This window comes from Mobula birostris, chromosome 15 (assembly GCF_030028105.1).
Source record: "Mobula birostris isolate sMobBir1 chromosome 15, sMobBir1.hap1, whole genome shotgun sequence".
NCBI lineage: Eukaryota > Metazoa > Chordata > Chondrichthyes > Myliobatiformes > Myliobatidae > Mobula > Mobula birostris.
The window spans coordinates 7,156,477-7,177,120 of NC_092384.1; the positions used below are offsets into that span (position 1 = coordinate 7,156,477).

Genomic DNA, 20,644 nt, shown 5'->3' on the forward strand with positions numbered 1-20,644 from the left:
GCTCCCAGACAGCTAATGGGAAGACAGTTCCAGGATTTAGATCCAGCAATAATGAGGGAATGGTAATACATTTCCAAAGCGACACAGATGCTGGAATCTGGGCCAGAAACTAAACTGCTGGATGAACTCAGTGGGCGAGCGGTATCTGTAAGGTGTTGGGGGTGGAAGGAACTGTTGATGTTTCGGATCAAATGCTTGCATCAGGACGGAGAGTGGAGACGATAGATAGTCAATATAAAGGGGAGGGGGGAAGTAGGGACAGGGGCCTGAGGGTGAAAGGTGGTCTGAGGATGGGTGAGTAATAAAGGGCAGATGGAGACAGCAGCTGGAGGGTAATAAATGGGAACAGAAAGACTATCAGTGCTGGAGACGTGAATGATGGGTCAATTAAACGTGATGGTAGAAATGTATAGTTTAAGAGGTAAAAGTCTGTTCACTTTATTGACTTAATTATGCCCATTCCTAGCTGTCCTTCTAAAAGTGATAGCAGGCCCTATTTCTATCTTTAATATCTCTATTTTTCCCTTTCAGGTATGTTGATTTACCAGGTGAACGAGTAGTCTTTGGGGTACTGGAAGTCTGTGTCTTTATTGTTGCTTTGCTGCATGTTTGAATGCTCAGTTGGGGGGGGGGGTGCCAATGCTTTTTTTGCTGGTGGGCGGAAGGGGGATCGTTCCTTTTGCTGCTGCTTACGTGTGGGAGGGGAAGCTGGGGGGCTTTGGGGTCCTAACATTTAACCGTCCTTTATTCTTTGGGATTCTCCTCTGTTTTTGTGGATGGGTTGCGAAGGAAAAGAATTTCAGGATGTATATTGTATCCATTTCTGTGACATTAAATGCACCTATTGAAACCTTTGAAGCCACCTTTAGTCTGTGAGTAGAAATAAATTCCCTCCCAGTTCACTTGCGGAGGAAGTAGACTCAAAGATGAAGAAGGAGAAGCAGTACAATTCCAGGATGGCAGAGATGAAGAATTTTAGGAGGAGATGTCAATGAAACTCCAGTGAGATTTATGATTTTTTCCAATGTTAATTTAGAGATACAGCTTGGTAACAGGCTCTTGCAGCCCAATGAGCCCATTCTGCTCAGTTACAGCCTTGTGACCAATTAGCCTCCGAAGCCATATGCCTTTAGAATGTGGGAGGAAACCAAAGTACCTGGAGGAAAGGCACATGGTCACGGGGAGAACATACCAACTCCTTACAAACAGTTTAAAGCCAGGTTGCTGTTACACTAACTACTGCGGTGCCACCCCTAAAATCAAAATAATAAAAATCAAATATTCTACATTCCATTTGTCACATAGTGGTGAAGCAGGTCAGGGGTAGTTGATGAAAAGCCAATAAGCAACGGCTTTGACCTGGATGCTGTCAAGTTTCTAGTGCTGTTGGAGCTATATTTATTCTGGAAATCAGACAATATTCTGTAACAGTCTTGCCATATCATGTGGATAATGGAAATGTTTCGGAAGCCAGAACTTGCTACATGACACCTAGCCTCTGTTTGGTTTTTGCAGCCACATTGATTTTGCAGAAGGCTCAGTTAAATTTCTCTTAAAGGTAATAGCTGTTATGATGGTGGAATTGGAATTGGTTTATTATTGTCACTTGTACTGTAGTACAGTGAAATATTTTTCTTGCATATCATTCATACAGATCAAATGATTACACAGTGCATTGGGACAGAACACCATAAAACAATAACAGAATGTAGAATAAAGTATAACAGCTAAAGAAAATGTGCAATGCAGGCCAACAATTAGGTGCAGGATCGCAACGAGGTATGATCATAAAGAGGTCACGCATCTGTCTTACTGTGCTAGGGAACCATTCAATAATCTGATAACAAATAGTCTTGCAACAGTCATGTAGAAGCTGCCCTTGAGCTTGATGGTATGTGCTTTCAGGCGCGTGCATCTTCTGCTTGACAGGAAAGGGAAGAAAACAGCATGTCCAGGGTGGGTGGGGTCTTTGATTATGCTGACTGTTTTACTGAGACAGCAAGAAGCATAGACAGAGTTCAAGGAGGGCAAGCTGGTTTCCATGTGTTGAACTGTGTCCACAACTCTCTCGAGTTTTATGCAGTCACGACCAGGGCTGTTGCCACATCAAATGTGATGCATCTAGACAGGATTGATGGGTGCATACCAAATTTATTGGCTGTGTTCACTCTTGGAACTTGAAGCTTTCAGCCTCGGCATTAATTGATGTAGCAGGAGCACGTGCACCACCCACTTTCTGAAGTCAGTGACCAGCTCTTTTGTTTTGCTGACATTGACAGGAAGGTTGGTGTCATGGCACCATGTTGCTAAGCTCTCCATCTTTTTCCAGCACTCTGGCCCATCGTTATTTGAGATTTGGCCCACTATAGTGGCATCATCTGCAGAATTGTAGATGGAGTTGGGGTAGAATCTGGCCAGTCGTGACTGTACAGGGAGTGGAGTAGGGGGCTGAGGAAGCAACCTTAAGGAGTACCAGCATTGAGAATAATCGTGGTGGAGGCCTTGCTGTCGATCCTTATGGACTGCAGTCTCGAGATGGCAATGGCAGTAAGTGTCAAAGGGATTTGTTGTAGATTAACACTCTCTGGTGTTTGTCTTTCATGCTACTTGCCACTCCAGGCCTTAATGTTCCTTTGTTTTTATTGCATACAGCAAGGGCTACTTTAATTACTGTTGGTCTGATTAATTAATAATTACTAATCAAAGAACATTGGATGGAAGGTGAGGATGCTCCTTTGGGAAATTCCAGCCACAGTTCCCTGGAGCTGGTGACTAAAATCCAACCGTTGATCATTTCATCAGGTATGGCACCATCCTGCAGAGAGTTCTCCTTTGATTTCATTTAGATCATGTCTCCTTGATGTCATGTGTATTAAAGCTTTCTGATGGTAAGCACAGTCACTCTTACCTCAATGTGAGCAGTCAGCTCTGTTGTTCACGTTTGGAACTGAACTGAATTGACTTTATTTCATAGATCCTTCATATACATGAGGAGTAAAAATCTTTATGTTACGTCTCCACCTAAATGTGTAATGTGCAAGTTATAGTAATTTGTAATAAATAGTATGTACAACAGAACACTCAATATAACATAGAAATATAGTTGTATCAGCATGAATTAATCAGTCTGATGTCCCGGAGCCTGTTGGTCCTGGCTTTTATGCTGTGGTATGTTTCCCGGATGGTAGCAGCTGGACCAGTTTGTGGTTGGGGTGACTCGGGTCCTCAATGATCCTTCAGGCCCTTTTTACACACCTGTCTCTGTAAATGTCCTAAATTGTGGGAAGTTCACATCTACAGATGTACAGGGTTGTCCACACCACTCTCTGCAGAGTCCTGCAACTGAGGGAAGTACAGTTCCCATACCAGGCAGTGATGCAGCCAGTCAGGATGCTCTCAATTGTGCCCTTGTAGAAAGTTCTTAGGATCTGGGGGCCCATACCAGACTTCTTCAATGGGCTGAGGTGAAAGAGGTGCTGTTGTGCCTTTGTCACCACACAGCCAGTAGGTACAGACCACGTGAGGTCCTCGCTGATGTTTATGCCCAGGAATTTAAAGCTGTTCACCCTCTCAACCCCAGATCCATTGATGTCTATAGGGGTTAGCCTGTCTCCATTTCTCCTGTAGTCCACAACCAGTTCCTTTGTTTTTGGGACATTAAGTGTTGAGGGTCAGAGGGTTGGAGGTGAGGAAGCCCACTTTTACCACCTGCTGGTGATCTGACAGAAAGTCCAAGATCCAGCTACACAAGGCAGGGTGAAGGCCGAGGTCTCTGATCTTCTTGTTGAGCCTGGAAGGAATTGTGGTGTTGAATGCTAAACTGACACTATGAAGCCTGGAGCAAGGTGGTTCAGGTGAAATCCAGACAAGACACTGGTGATCAGATTATTAACGAGTAGGTGCTGCTTAATAGGTCTGATGACACGTTGCTGATGATTGTAAGTGTACTGATGGGAGTCGTAATTAGCCAGATCAGATTTCTCCTAATTTGATCTGATGCAAATGATGCATTTCACTGTATACTTCAATGTACATGTGACAAATAAGCTAATCTTTATTTTTTCTTTGTGACAGGACATATTAGAGCAACTTTCAACCTTCTCAGGTAGATGTCGGGTTCAAAACTGCAGAGGAACAGTTCAGCCTGACGTGTGGACAGTTATGGAGCACTTTATCCTAATTCATTCCTAAACCTATACTGAAGCCTTGCTCTTAGGTGTTTAGATTCAGATGCAGATTTATTATCAAATGTACATTGATACAGTGAAGTGTATCATTTACATTAACAACACACCTGAGGGTATGCTGGGGGAAACTGTACATGTCGCCATGCATTACAGCACCAGCACGCAGAACAACATAGAGCACACAAAACAGAACATACCAAGCGACAAAACAACGGCAGCAAATCCTCAGCAGGCCCAATCCTCCACCCCACCCACACACGTACAGTCCCCTAACCCAAGACAGGCTGTCTTCGGCCTCCAGTAGACTTGGACTCACGAGTTCACAGACACTAGACCTTTGACTTCCCTAGTGGACTTGCAAAGATTCACAGACTCGAGGTTCCGTCCATCGAGACTTCTGATCGACCTTTGGGCTTTGATCTCTGAATTTGATCCCAGGACTTGCTGATGATGATGAATGAGGACCCAAACTCTGGACTCAAGACTTTAGGCACCTTTACAAGATGAGCTAAGCTGGCTAATGACTGGCTTCTGTGGGTCATCCACAAGGCACTTCCAGATGAACTTTGCTACTAGCTTTTTACTTGTCCTGGGCTCAGCCATACTGACAATGGGCATGTTCTCAGAGCCTGCTCTGGCAGTTAGCTATTTAATTGCCCATTACAGGATGATGATAGCTTAGCATCCTAAACTGCTTTTTCTGTTCAGTTTGCACGTTGCTGTGTGTTAGGACAGGGCCACATACTGTATTATGACAAGTACTGTTCTCTTTATGCCCTTCCACATTCACCATTCAATCAATGGTCTTTTAGCTTGATGGTAATAGTAGAATGAAGCACATGTCAATCATAATTTACAGACTGCAGTGTATATTCCCACTGCTAGTCAATGTCCATAGTGCCTTATCCAGTTTTCAGATGCAAGATCTGTTCTGAATTAATCCCATTTATCAGAATGTGATACCACAACACTGCAAATAATGCTGTTACTGTACCTGCAAGGACTGTAAGGTGGTCATTCCTACTAATTCTGTTATGGACAGATGGTAGATTAGCAAGGATGAGAAGAGCACTCGGGATGACATTGAGAACCATGGGGCCATGCAACAGGAACACAAGTAGTCGCGTGGACAAACTAGACCATCTTGCAAAGTACCCTCCCCACCTGCCCCTCTTCAGAAGAGTCTGCAGTTGCTCCACAGGCCTCGTCTGAACTGACAGAACTGGACAGGAGGTTATCCTCATTCTGAAGGAACTGCTAACAAAGGAGAACCGGTAGGAAGATGAGGTGGCGGGTTATCACTCTGTGTTAGTTCACTCACTACCTGCTGCAGTCCTAGTCTCACAGCTATTAACAAAATACTTTATACTTTATTGGCGCCAAACAATTGATACTAGAACGTACAATCATCACAGCGATATTTGATACTGCGCTTCCCGCTCCCTGGATTACAAATATTAAATATTAAAAATAGTAAAAATAGTAAAAATTAGAAATTAAAAAGTTAAAGTATAAATCATAAATAGAAAATAGAAAAATGGAAAGTAATATAGTGCAAAAAAACCGAGAGGCAGGTCTGGATATTTGGAGGGTACGGCCCAGATCCGGGTCAGGATCCGTTCAGCAGTCTTATCACAGTTGGAAAGAAGCTGTTCCCAAATCTGGCTGTATGAGTCTTCCAGCTCCTGAACCTTCTCCCAAAGGGAAGAGGGACGAAAAGTGTGTTGGCTGGGTGGGTCGTGTCCTTGATATCCTGGCAGCACTGCTCTGACAGTGTGTGGTGTAAAGTGAGTCCAAGGATGGAAGATTGGTTTGTGTGATGTGGTGGGCTGTGTTCATGATCTTCTGCAGCTTCTTCCGGTCTTGGACAGGACAACTTCCATACCAGGTTGTAATACACCCAAGAAGAATGCTTTCTACGGTGCATCTATAAAAATTAGTGAGGGTTTTAGGGGACAGGCCAAATTTCTTTAGCTTTCTCAGGAAGTAAAGGCGCTGGTGGGCCTTCTTGGCAGTGTACTCTGCTTGGTTGGACCAATTCAGGTCATTTGTGATATTGACCCCAAGGAACTTAAGGCTTTTGACCTGTCCCACTTGCGCACCACCAATGTAAATTGGGTCGTGCGGTCTGTTACTCCTTCTGAAGTCAACAACCAATTCCTTCGTCTTGCTGACGTTGAGGGATAGGTTATTGTCTTCGCACTATGCCACCAGGTTCTTAATTTCCTCTCTGTACTCAAACTCATCATTACCCGAGATATGGCCTACTATTGTTGTGTCATCAGCAAACTTATATATTGAGTTTGATGGAAACTTGGCTACACAATCATGGGTGTACAGTGAGTACAGCAGGGGGCTGAGTACACAGCCTTGTGGGGCACTGGTGCTCAGAGTGATTGTAGAGGAGAGCTTGTCCCCTATTTTTACAGCCTGGGTCCTGTCTGTGAGGAAGCTGAAGATCCAGCTGCAGATCTGAGTGCTAAGGCCCAGGTTCCGGAGCTTAGGAATCAGTTTATTTGGAATGATGGTATTAAAGGCAGAGCTGTAGTCAATGAAAAGGAGCCTGACGAATGCGTCTTTATTCTCCAGGTGTTCTAAGGAGGAATGTAGGGCCAGAGAGATGGCATCTGCCGTTGACCTGTTGCCCTGGTAGGTGAATTGCAAAGTGTCGAGGTTGACCGGTAGGCTGTCAGCCGATCAGCCAATTGCAGAATCTATCAATTATAGTAGTTGCGATATAAAAGAAAAGGTCATAAAAGTATGAGCACCCAAAGTCACATTATAGTCTTGATGATGTTGCACTAGTGGCTGCTGATTGTTCGAATACTTGGTGGATCAGTGGCTCAGAGCTACCTTCCCTCTCTCACAGGCACCAAAGCTCCAATGGATAATGCAAACATTAGTGTTTGTAATTGTCCCTGTGAGCTCATACTGAGCATCAATTTCTAACAACAGCTGTTATGTTTTGTGTTCAAACTTGTTGCTGAAGCAGTTGGGAGTAATTTATTCAGGTACTGGAAGTATGCGTTAAAGAATGCCTATGGACTACTTTTCAATCTGACATCTCTGCAGTTATCAGTTGGTTAAATCACACGTTCTCAAGTACCTCTGACTCGTACTCCTTAGCACTACTGTTCAATCTCATCTTGATCAATCCTCATGGTATAAGGGCTAAAGATAGTGCTGTGCAGTGGAAGATGGGTTTAACTTGAATCAGAACAAAAAATGGATCCATTTCAATTCTCCTTGCGGAGAGCAAAAGCAAAAGTCACAGACGGGGAGCAGTGAAAGAGGGTCTTTTATTCTGCCTTCTTCTCCTTTCCTTTCCAGTCCTAGTGAAGTGTCTCAGCATAAAACTTTGACTGTTTATTTCCCTCTACAGACACTCCCTAACTTGTTGTGTTCCTCCAGCATTTTGAGTGTGTTGCTCTCATTTCATTTGGTATTTTTGTTAGTACTAGGAAGATGGTGCTGGTATAAAATTCCCCAAAGTGACTCTAAAATAACACAGTGTTTGGTTTTAGCTGCGATTTTTTAACTTCACTCTAGTGAGAAATTAGTTTCTATTGACGTACAGAACTACAACTTGTTAATACTAATTCTCTTGATATGATGCCAATTAGAAAGTTGGCACTCAAACTGCATTCTTTCCCAGTCTTCTAAGAAGTCCATAACTTCATTCTACATACTGCCACTACACATAAAAGACAACTTCAACATTTCTGCTATCAAAACTTCCAATGGAGCAACATACAATCTGGAGGAGGAACTCAGTCACTGGGAGGGAATAAATTATCAATGTTCCATTCTTTATTTACCAGAATCTGGCAATGGTGTTCCTGCTTCTCTCCCTCCAGCAGCTGCCTCCCATCTTTGCACTCCCTGTCCCCATCCTGTTCTTTTCTTTTTCCTCTCTCTCTATGTTTGCCCCCATCTTTCATTCACCTACCAAAGTCTTCCAACTCTAACCCTGCTCACCATCCCTATCTGGCACTACCTGCCAGTCATCTTATAACCCTCCTTAGTCCAGTAATCGTCCTTCCTTGCCATTCCTCTGCTCCTCTCTATACCATTGTTCTCGTCTCTTCAGTTTTAGGACTCTCAGTCCTAAAACTGAAACGTCAATTTCTTTCCTCTCACTGATGCTGCCGGACTCGTTGAGTTCCTCCAGCAGATCGTGTCTTGCTCCAGATTCCAGCCTGCATTTTCTTATCTGCACCAATTTCATGGGTCTCAATTTTGTTAAACAACCTTCTATAAGGTATTTTGATAGGTCTTCATATAGTCACTTTCCACTGTGTTCCCTTCACTAATCTTTGTGGGGCTGTGGGGGTAGAGCGGGAGTATTGGATTGAATAATTTGATGTATCATGAACCCACCATGACTCAATGGGCTGAATGGCTGCAATGTTGTCTTGACCATGATCATACAGCATTATGCATCATAGATATCATGGTGACCTAGTAGAAGCATTTGGTTGTGGTATTAAAGGATCCCATGGCTCCCTTGTACAACTTACCACCATACACCTCTGGATAATAGAAACATAGAAAATCTACAGCACGATACAGGCCCTTCGGCCCACAAAGCTGTGCCGAACATGTCCCTACCTGAGAACTACCTAGGCTTTACCCATAGCCCTCTATTTTCCTAAACTCCATGTATCCATCCAGGAGTCTCTTAGAAGACCCTATCGTTTCCGCCTCCACCACTGCTGCTGGCAGCCCATTCCACACACTCACCACTCTCTGTGTAAAAAAACTTACCCCTCTGTACCTAGTTCCAAGCACCTTAAAACTGTGCCCTCTCATGCTAGCCATTTCAGCCCAGGGGAAAAACCTCTGACGATCCACACGATCAATGCCTCTCATTATCTTATACACCTCTATCAAGTCACCTCTCATCCTCCGTCGCTCCAAGGAGAAAAGGCCAAGTTTACTCAACCTATTCTCATAAGGCACGCTCCCCAATCCAGGCAACATCCTTGTAAATCTCCTCTGCACCATTTCTATGGTTTCCACGTCCTTCCTGTAGTAGGGCGACCAGAACTGAGCACAGTACTCCAAGTGGGGTCTGACCAGGGTCCTATATAGCTGCAACATTACCTCTCGGCTCTTAAACTCAATCCCACGATTGATAAAGGCCAATTCACCATACGCCTTCTTAACCACAGAGTCAACCTGCGCAGCAGCTTTGAGTGTCCTATCGGCTTGGACCCCAAGATCCCTCTGATCCTCCACACTGCCAAGAGTTTTACCATTAATGCTATATTCTGCGATCATATTTGACCTACTAAAATGAACCACCTCACACTTATCTGGGTGTTCCCCTTTTGCCTCTTCAGGCCCCTCTCTGCCACCTTGGGAACATTCACTCCCCTCAGCTTTTCAGATATACATTGAAACATGGAGTGAAAGCTGTCATTTGTGTTTTAATGACCAAAACACTCGCCTATGTATCGGGAGCATCCCGCAAGTGTTGCCAGACATGCCAGTGCCAACGTAGCATGTTAACAATCAAAACTCAAAGTACATATATGTCACCACATACAACCCTGAGATTCATTTCTTGTGGGCATACTCAATAAATCTGTAACAGAAGAATAATCATGATAGAATGGAAGAAAGATCACACCAGCTGAGCTTTCAGCCAGTGTGCAAAACACAGCAATTTGCAAATACAAAAAGAAGGAAAAACAACAATAAATAAGTAAGCAATAAACTTTGAGAACATGAGATGAAGAGTCCTTGAAAGTGAGTCCATAGGTTGTGGGAACATTTCAGTGATGGGCAAGTGAAGTCAAATAAAGTTATCCCCTCTGATTCAAGAGCCTGATGGTTGAGGGATAATGACTGTTCCTGAACCTGGTGGTGTGAGTCCTGAGGCTCCTGTAGCTTCTTCCTGATGGCAGCAGCGAGAAGAGAGCGTGGTCTGGGTGGTGGGGGTCCCTGATGATGGATGCTGCTTTCCTGCACCAGTGCTCTGTGTAGACGTGCTCAGTGGTTGAGAGGGCTTTACCTGTGATGCACTAGGCTGTATCCTTTACTTTTTGTAGGGTTTTCTGTTCAAGAGTAATGGTGTTTCCATACCAAGCTGTGATGCAGCCAGTCAATATACTCCACTACACATTTATAGAAAATTTGTCAAAATTTTAGATGTCGTGCCAAATCTTCACAAACTCCTAAGGAAGTAGAGGTGCTGCCGTGCTTTCTTTGTAATTACATTTACATGCTGGGCCAGGACAGGTCTGCTGAAATACTAACACTGGGAAACGTAAAAGTTGCTGACCCTCTCTATCTTTAATCCTCTGATAAGGACCGGCTCATGGGACCTCTGGTTTCCTCCTCCTGAAGTCAATAATCATCTCCTTGGTCTTGCTAACACTGAGTGAGAGGTGGTTGGTGTTGCACCACTCATACAAATTTTCAACCTCCCTCCTATATGTTGATTCGTCACCATCTTTTATTTGACCTATGACCCTGGTGTCGTCAGCAAACTTGAAAATGGCACTGGAGTTGAGCTTAGCTACTCAATCATAAGTGTAAAGCAAACAGAGCAGGGTCTTAGCACACAGCCTAGTGGTCACCCGTGTGGATGGAGATTGTGGAGGAGATGTTGTTGCCAATCTGAACTGACTGACTGAGGAAATTGAGGATCTAATTCAAATGGTTCAGTTTAATATCAGAGAATGTACACAGTGTATAACCTGCAATTCTTACTCTGTCTTCACAGACATCCACGAAACAAGAAACCCCAAAGAATGAATGATACAAACATCAGAACCCCAAAGGCCCCCTCCCTCCCCCTACTTGCACCAGCAGAAGCAGCAACCCCTCCCCACCATGCAAGCAAAAGCAAAAGCCCCCTAAAGAGACCTTGATCTAGATTCCATCAAAACCTACAGTCTATAACCCAGCTCCTTGGTATCTCAGATGGGCTCTTTCTCTCCACTGAGCAACACCAGCAACTTGTTGTCCCAATATTTCAGTCCCCCATGATGCTTCATTCGCTGAAATTGGCGAGCAACTGGGTCATCTGTGGGGCTGCTCCCTGAAGGCACATGTCTCCCAGGCCATTTCTGTTTGCGCAAGGGGCTGCTCAGCAGAACAACACAGAAAACACTGAAGTAGAACATAACGAACACTAAAACAAGCCCCATTTTCCCTCCCAATTATGCACATATGGATGGTCCACCAACTTAGGACAGGTCTTCATTCTCTAGGCTTCAGGCATTGAGGCTCGACTTCTGGACTTCACATTAAGCGTCGGGCTTTGAAGCCTCTCCCACGATTGCAAGGCTTTGTGTTGTTAACATTATAAGTCCATCAACTAGTTCATTTCAGAAGTAATATATTATGTTAATGCATCTGGAAACTTAGATAAACCTCACAAACCTGTTTTGTATAACTTCCAATTCAAGAAGGACATGATGTTTACAGCAAGTTATTAGTAGTGTTAATACACCACACAAAGCTTTTTAACATCCACAAATAAGCAGATGAGTAATTCCTAGTCTAAGAGTTCTGCTCTCTTATGTCCAAGTAATTCCGGTTTGAATCTCTCCGGCTGGAAATTGGTTTAATCATCCTTGGGAAGATTTGGCTGGATTGCATTTGGCATCATCATGACCTTCAAAATTGATTACAATTCCACAATCATCCAGGATCATCACATTTTTGATTTTTTATGCTTTTTGTATACTTTCTTGTTAAAGTTGTGTATAATTTATGTTTTTCCTGTGAATACTGCTTATCTGATGCTACAGTTGCAAGAAAACCTTTGTGAACCCTTTCCAATTACCTGGTTTTCTGCATTAATAGCTCATAAAATGTAGTCTGATCTTCATCTAAGTAACAAGGATAGACAGGTATATGGAGGAACTTAAGGTGGGGGAGTTATATGGGAGGCAGGGTTAGAGGGTCGGCACAACATTGTGGGCCGAAGGGCCTGTAATGTGCTGTACTATTCTATGTTCTATGTACAAACACAATCTGCCTAAACTAATAACACACAAACAATTGTAGTTCTTTTCATCAATACTGAGTACACCATTTAAACAACCACAGACTAGATTCAAAATATTATGTGAACCTCTGAGGTAATGCCTTTTACAAAAGCTATTTGGAGTCAGGTGTAACAATCAATGGATGAGATTGGAGGTGTGGGTTATAGAGGTGCCCTGCCCTTTAAAAAAAGACACACAAAGTCAGGTTACTGCCAGAGCCTGCTCTTCTCAAGAAAGTTTATGTGAACTATGCCTTGATCAAAACAACTTTCAGAGGACTTTAGAAGAAGAATTGTAGAGATGCATGAGGCTGGAAAAGGCTACAAAAGTATTTCTAAAGACCTGGGTGCCCATCAGTCCACAGTAAGATAAATTATCTACAAATGGAGAAAACTCATTACTTTGGCTACTCCCCCTAGGAATTGGTGTTCATAAGACCATAAGTTATAGGAGCAGAAGTAGGCCATTCAGCCCATCGAGTCTGCTCCACCATTCAATCATGGGCTGATCCAATTCTTCCAGTCATCCCCACTCCCCTGCCTTCTCCCCATACCCTTTGGTGCCCTGGCTAATCAAGAACCTATCTATCTCTGCTTTAAATGCACCCAATGACTTGGCCTCCACAGCCGCTCGTGGCAACAAATTCTGCAGATTTACCACCTTCTGACTAAAGTAATTTCTCTGCATCTCTGTTCGAAATGAACATCCTTCAATCCTGAAGTCAAGGCGTCTTGTCCTAGATTCCCCTACCATGGGAAATAACTTTGCCATATCTAATCTGTTCAGGCCTTTTAACATTTGGAATGTTTCTATGAGATACCCTCTCATCCTCCTGTGTCCTGCAAAGATCACACCAAAAGCACAACATAAAAAGCTGAAAGAGGTGAAAAAGAGCCCAAGCGTAACAGCAAAAGACCTGCAGAAATCTCTAGAGCTTGCTAAAGTCACTATCCTAGTGTCCACTATCAGAAAAATACTGAAGAATGGTGTTCATGGAAGGACACTAAGGAGGAAACCACTAATCTCCAAAAAAAAACATTGCTGCATGTCCAAAGTTTTCAAAAGACCACCTGGATGTTCCACAATGCTTCTGGAACAATGTTCTATGGACGGATGAGACAAAATTGAACTTTTTGATAGAAATGCATATGTCTGGAGGAAAAAGGGCACTGCACAACACCACCAAAACTGTGAAGCATGGTAGAAGGAGCATCATGGTTTGGGCTGCTTTGCTGCCTCAGGGCCTTGACAGCTTGTAATTGTTGAGCAAACAATGAATTCAAATTTGCATCAAGACATCTTACAGGAGACTGTCAGGGTAGCAGTCCGTCACCTGAAGCTTAACAGAAGTTGGATAATGCAACAAGACAATGTTCTGAAAGGCAAGAGTAAATCAACAACAGAATGGTTTAAAAATAATAAAATTTATGTTTTGAAGTGGCCAAGTCAGAGGCCAGACCTTAACCCAATTGAGATGCTGTGGCGTGACCTAAAGAGGGCTGTTCATGCAAGCTATCCCAGAAATATTAATGATCTCAAACAGTTTTGTATGGAGGAATGGTTTAAAATACCTCCTCGCCATTGTGCAAATCTGTTCAGCATCTACAGGAAATGTTTGGTGGAGGTTATTGCTGCTAAGAAATGTTCTATCAGTTACTAAATACAAGGGTCTACATGCTTTTTCCAGGCTGTACTGTGAATGATTAAACAATGTGTTCAATAAAGCCATGAAAAGTACAATTGCTTGTGTGGAATTAGTTTAGGCAGATTGTGTTTATCTATTATTGTGCATTAGATGAAGATCAGACCACATTTTACATCTAATGCAGAAAACCAGGTAATTGCAAAGGTTTTACAAACTTCTTGCAACGGAATGTGCCTGTGATGCTGCTGCAAATAACTTTTTCATTGCACTCGTGCGTAGATGTGTATACCACAATAAACGCAGTGAGGCTGGGTGTCAATCTCTCAGAGGATCTACCCTGGGACCAACACGTTGATGCAATCATGAAGAAGGCACACCAGCACACTCTACTTCATTAAAGTTTGAGGGGACCTGGTATGTCACCAAAGACATGCAAATTTCTACAGATGTATCATGGATAGTATTCTGACTGGTTGCATCATTGCCTGGTATGGAACCTCCAAAGCACGGGATCGAAAGAAGCTGCAGAGGGTTGTAGTCACAGCCATAAAACCATAAGACAAAGGAGTAAACTTTGGCCAATTGGCCCGAGTCTGCTCCACCATTCCTTCAATGCTGATTTGTTTTCCCTGTCAATGACCTGGCCTCCACAGCCTCCACATCACCCTTTGGCTAAAGAAGTTCCGCATATTCTCTGTAGTTCCATTACGGAGTCAACCCTGCCCGCCATTAAGGACGTTTTCAGGAGGCACTGCCTCAAGAAGGTGGAGTCTATCATTAAAGACCTTCATCAACATCGACCAGGACATGCCCTCGTCATGTTGCTACCACTGGGGAGGTCAGTAGTAACTTAAAGACCCACACACAATGTTTTCAGAACAGCTTCTGCCATCAGATTTCAGAACGGTCCAAGAATACATGGTATTAGTGTTTTGCACTATTTACTCACTCTGTCTCTCACTGCATGAATGATAATAAACCTGATTCTGATTCTAAACTCAACTTCGTCTTTGACTTTAATTCTTGGTTTCTCCATCAAAATCAATCTTCTTAAAATCTTAACTCTGTCTGCCTCATCCTTCTATCCCCCTCCATCAAATGCCAGGATTTCATTGACCTGTTGCTACACCATCCATTTTTTGCACCCCCCCCCCCCCCAAAGCTCAGTACGGAACATATACTGGAGAGTGATTATATGGCCAAAGCGGGACTTTGTTATGACCCAGTTAATTGTATGATTTGGCAGATGCCAACTGGCATGAATAACATACGCCACATGCAGATCCCGGCAGGAGAATATCAGGGTAGGATATGCACAGTGAATGAAATGTGGATAAAACCGGAGGAGACGAGCAATGATCAGATAGTGTAGCACATTATTGCACGGGACTCAGGCACAAGCATGACTGCGGGAAGACGGCTGGCAGTGTGTGCATACAAGGTCCAGACCCCAGACCACAGAAGCGATATGGGTTTCCCAAAAAGGCAGAGGAAGATGTTGGTACAACAAGGGGTACTGAGGCCAGTAGCCTCCACTAATAGCTCACCCATATGGCCAGTGAGGAAACCAGTTGGTAGTTGGAGGTTGACAATAGACTATCGAGAGCTGAATAAAGTAACCCCATTACTAGCCCCAACTGTAGCAACTAATCCAGAGACCGTGGACAAAACAGAATGAAACAGCACAATGGTTCACAGTTTTGGACATAAATAATGGATTTTGGTCTATCCCACTAGAAAGAGAGTGTCAATACAAGTTTGCATTTACCTTTCAGGGACAGCAGTATACATGGACTGCCCTACCACAGGGGTTCCATAATTCCCCGTCTATATTTCACCAATGCTTTGATGAAGAGTTTTCAAAACCCGAGCACTTGTACAATATGTAGATGATCTGCTCCTGCAGACTGAAGCCAAGCAGGAACGTTATCAGCTGTTGACAAAGCTGCTGGAATTATTATTTGCATTGGGACTAAAGGTAAACCCTAAAAAAGCACAGGTAATGAAACAAGAAGTTAGTTATTTGGAAATGACCTTGACACTGGGAAAAATAGAAATTGATAAACCAAGAGTAGAATTGGTTATGAAACTGCCTATTTCCTGAGACCTGAAAGGGCTGTGGTCCTTTCTGGGGCTGGTAGGATACTGTAGGGATCACACTAATGGATTTTCCACTACAGCAGCTCCTTTAATGGAGCTATTGAGAAAGAATGTGGCGTGGGGATGGAAATCAGAACAGCTCTGAAGCAAGCGTTGGCCACTGCGCCTGCTCTAAAAACCCCAAATCCGAATGAGCCATTCTCGTTGGAGGTGATACCACCCCTTGGCAGTGCTCTCACAGGAGCCGCAAGGGAAGTTAAGACCAGTAGTGTATGCATCACGCATGCTCTCACCAGTAGAACAGGGGTATACTGTATGTGAAAAACACTCGCTAGCCGTTTTCTGGGCAGTACAACATTTCGCCTAGATGATGGGACTTACAATACTGAGAGAACACACCCCTATACAATTACTGTTAGACGGAAGGACGAAAGATGGTTCAGTAAACCAAAACAGAATTGATAGATGGGCTTTGCTGCTGCAAGGAAGAAATATTAGTGCAAAGCAAGTAAACACTACCTCTATGTTAGCCGATAACCTGGTGTACCAAGGAAGTGAACATGAGTGTCAAGTTATGATAGCAAGGGTCCATTTGTATCAAAACAAAAAGGAGGGGCTGGAAGCAGTCAGGCAAAGTAATGACTGAGAACAAAGACACAAAGGAAAAAGAAAAACCCTACTTTAAAATTTTTGTGGATGGTTCCTTATCAGTACAAGAAGGTGAGAGGAGAACTGGGTGTGGATATACGTAGAGGATGAACATGGCCAGGAAAGGTATAGTATAGTTTTAAAGTTACCCCAAACCACGAGTGCACAGGCAGCAGACTGGCAGCTGTAGTCACCCAGAACGTTTTCCGCCAGGGTCAGTCAGACACTCTGATAGTATGTACGTTTGTAACAGCCATACAGAACATTCACCTCTGTGGGAAGCCCGAGGGTTTGTTTCAGCTGATGGGAAGCCCCTCCCATCTGCTGCTTTATTGCAATATATATTTGAAGAGGCAAAGGGAGAAGAATATGGAGTCATGAAGGTGAGAGCCCACTCTAAGTTATCTCCTGAGGTAAATAGAAAGGCTGACAAATTGGCAAAGCAAGGTGCTTTATTTGGGCAGGAATGGCAGCCACATATTGGGGAGATTGGGAGGCAGAAAGAACAACCGATTAAGAAGAAACAAGAAGTTAGTTATTTGGAAATGACCTTGACACTGGGAAAAATAGAAATTGATAAACCAAGAGTAGAATTGGTTATGAAACTGCCTATTTCCTGAGACCTGAAAGGGCTGTGGTCCTTTCTGGGGCTGGTAGGATACTGTAGGGATCACACTGATGGATTTTCCACTACAGCAGCTCCTTTAATGGAGCTATTGAGAAAGAATGTGGCGTGGGGATGGAAATCAGAACAGCTCTGAAGCAAGCGTTGGCCACTGCGCCTGCTCTAAAAACCCCAAATCCGAATGAGCCATTCTCGTTGGAGGTGATACCACCCCTTGGCAGTGCTCTCACAGGAGCCGCAAGGGAAGTTAAGACCAGTAGTGTATACATCACGCATGCTCTCACCAGTAGAACAGGGGTATACTGTATGTGAAAAACACTCGCTAGCCGTTTTCTGGGCAGTACAACATTTCGCCTAGATGATGGGACTTACAATACTGAGAGAACACACCCCTATACAATTACTGTTAGACGGAAGGACGAAAGATGGTTCAGTAAACCAAAACAGAATTGATAGATGGGCTTTGCTGCTGCAAGGAAGAAATATTAGTGCAAAGCAAGTAAACACTACCTCTATGTTAGCCGATAACCTGGTGTACCAAGGAAGTGAACATGAGTGTCAAGTTATGATAGCAAGGGTCCATTTGTATCAAAACAAAAAGGAGGGGCTGGAAGCAGTCAGGCAAAGTAATGACTGAGAACAAAGACACAAAGGAAAAAGAAAAACCCTACTTTAAAATTTTTGTGGATGGTTCCTTATCAGTACAAGAAGGTGAGAGGAGAACTGGGTGTGGATATACGTAGAGGATGAACATGGCCAGGAAAGGTATAGTATAGTTTTAAAGTTACCCCAAACCACGAGTGCACAGGCAGCAGACTGGCAGCTGTAGTCACCCAGAACGTTTTCCGCCAGGGTCAGTCAGACACTCTGATAGTATGTACGTTTGTAACAGCCATACAGAACATTCACCTCTGTGGGAAGCCCGAGGGTTTGTTTCAGCTGATGGGAAGCCCCTCCCATCTGCTGCTTTATTGCAATATATATTTGAAGAGGCAAAGGGAGAAGAATATGGAGTCATGAAGGTGAGAGCCCACTCTAAGTTATCTCCTGAGGTAAATAGAAAGGCTGACAAATTGGCAAAGCAAGGTGCTTTATTTGGGCAGGAATGGCAGCCACATATTGGGGAGATTGGGAGGCAGAAAGAACAACCGATTAAGGTTATGGATTTAACAGAGGAATAGTATGAGACTCAGGAGCTCCAAATACGCAGGGGCGATAACTCTCCAGCAGCCAGAGACCAACCATCGCGGATAAGGAGGACCTCATGGACACGTGGAGATCGGGACCACGAGGAATGCCTGGGCAGCGTAGATTCCTTTTCTCTTCATTGACTGTTCATGGAGTGTCAGGGGTTCAAGTAGGGAGTACACAGGTAGATAAGAGCGTGAACCCACGTGCTTTTTAGTAGAAATAATAGAAGTTACTTGTCGGTAAATACAGATTCTCTGTGCGTCACTGATCATTATTACAAGGGATGATTCTTGTAATAGTGTAGAACAGAAATCAAGCTTTTTCTAAAATCTATCTTATCTTATTTTGCTTGGACAGTCCCTTACTTGTTTTCTTGATCCTTTCCCAAACATACTATTAATCACCCAGTTTCCTTTCCTGGGCATTATTTATGACAGTTGTCTTTTCTTTCCAGTGTACCATCACCACTCTTCAGCTCCAAACATCGTCTCAATTCTTCTGTCTTTGCTTAAAAACTACCCCATCACCAACATTCCCTTCCAATCCAACTTCCCTGAAAGGTATTACATCATCCAAATTTATGCCTATCTCTCCTTAAAGTCGGAATCCCTCTAATCTGGTTTCCAGCCCTGCTGTTCAGCTGAAATGGCGTTTACTGCAGTTACGTATACCGGAGGGAGTGCCAAAGAAGTTCACTGGGATGTTATCTGGGGTGGACGGCTTTCGTTATAAGGGCAAACACGAGAAAGTTTGCAGATGCTGGAAATCCAAAGCAACACGCACAAAATGCAGGTTAAGCTCAACAGGTCAGGCAGCATTTGTGGAAAAGTAAACAGTCGACGTTTTGGGCTGAGACCCTTCTTCAGGAGTGAGAAGGAAGGGGGAAGATGCCAGAATAAAAAGGTGGGAAGGTGAGTGGGAAAGGTCAAGGACCAGAAGGGAGAGAATCTGATAGGAGAGGAGAGTGGACAAAAGGAGAAAGGGAAGGAGGAGGGGACCCAGGGGGAAGTAATAGGCAGGTGAGAAGAGGTGAAAGATCTGGGTGGGGAATTGAGGAGGGGGGGGTGTAAAATTTGTTCAACTATGTTGAACTGGAACATAGGAGGTTGAGAGGTAACCTTCTACAGGTATACCAGCAGTCATCTTGTTGCAACCTTGCTGCTTCAAACTTCCGAAGTTGTACTGAGTCTGTACTATATCTTACCATTTGCATATCGATGTTGTGTGTTGACGCGTGGCCAAGTGGTTAAGGCGTCGGTCTAGTGATCTGAAGGTCGCTAGTTCGAGCCTCAGCTGAGGCAGCGTGTTGTGTCCTTGAGCAAGGCACTTAACCACACATTGCTCTGCGACGACACTGATGCCAAGCTGTATTGGCCCTAGTGCCCTTCCCTTGGACAACACTGGTGACTGGTGGCATGGAGAGGGGAGACTTGCAGCATGGGCAACTGCCGGTCTTCCTTACAACCTTGCCCAGGCCTGTGCCCTGGAAACTTTCCAAGGCGCAAATCCATGGTCTCATGAGACTAACGGATGCCTATTGATCTTGTGCAGAGAGAATTGTAGAGGTGCTGGGTGACCAGGAAGGAAATAAGATCAGTTATCAGAGGCTCTATCATAGCTTTAGGGGGGGGTGCAGAGGAATCCACTGGTGATTTGAAAATGGAAGGCCAGGTAATCAGGGCTACGGTTCAAAGTGTTAGACCATTGGGATGTGGAAGGATCTAAGGGCAGGAGGACCTGTGCCTCGGAAATCAGAGGGGCGTGGTGGTCAGGAGCTTTGGTTTATCAGGGTGACAGACAGAAGCTTCCCAATATATTGGCCTGGCATTTCTAATGAGTTGTTGCAACATTAATTTTTTTTCTAGACCGATTCAGTGTTTAAACAGACCCTTCCAGCCCTGCCTAGCAATCCTACTATAACCCCAGCTTAATCATAGAACAGTTTACAATGACCAATTAATCTACTACCTTATGCCTTTGTATTGTGGTAGGAAGCTGGAGCACCCAGAGGAAACCGACACAATTATGTGGAGAATCTACAGACTCCTTACAGACAGTGGCGGGAATCAAACTGCAATCTTACCGCTGTCTGCTGTAAAGTGTTGTGCTAACTGCTACACTACCGTGCTGCTACTGGTTAGTAAACCTGGACAGTGACAGAAGAAATCATTTTGAAATGGGCACTATAACGTATACTATCCCAGCATGGTAGGACTAACGTATGAGTGATTGAGACCTGAAC

At 43.9% G+C, this 20,644-nt stretch overlaps 1 protein-coding gene across 4 annotated transcripts in view; it reads right to left on the reverse strand.

The window, feature by feature from the left end:
* st3gal2 (ST3 beta-galactoside alpha-2,3-sialyltransferase 2) overlaps positions 1-20,644 on the reverse strand; it is a 307,587-nt gene that overhangs the window by 29,819 nt on the left and 257,124 nt on the right. The window lies entirely within an intron of this gene.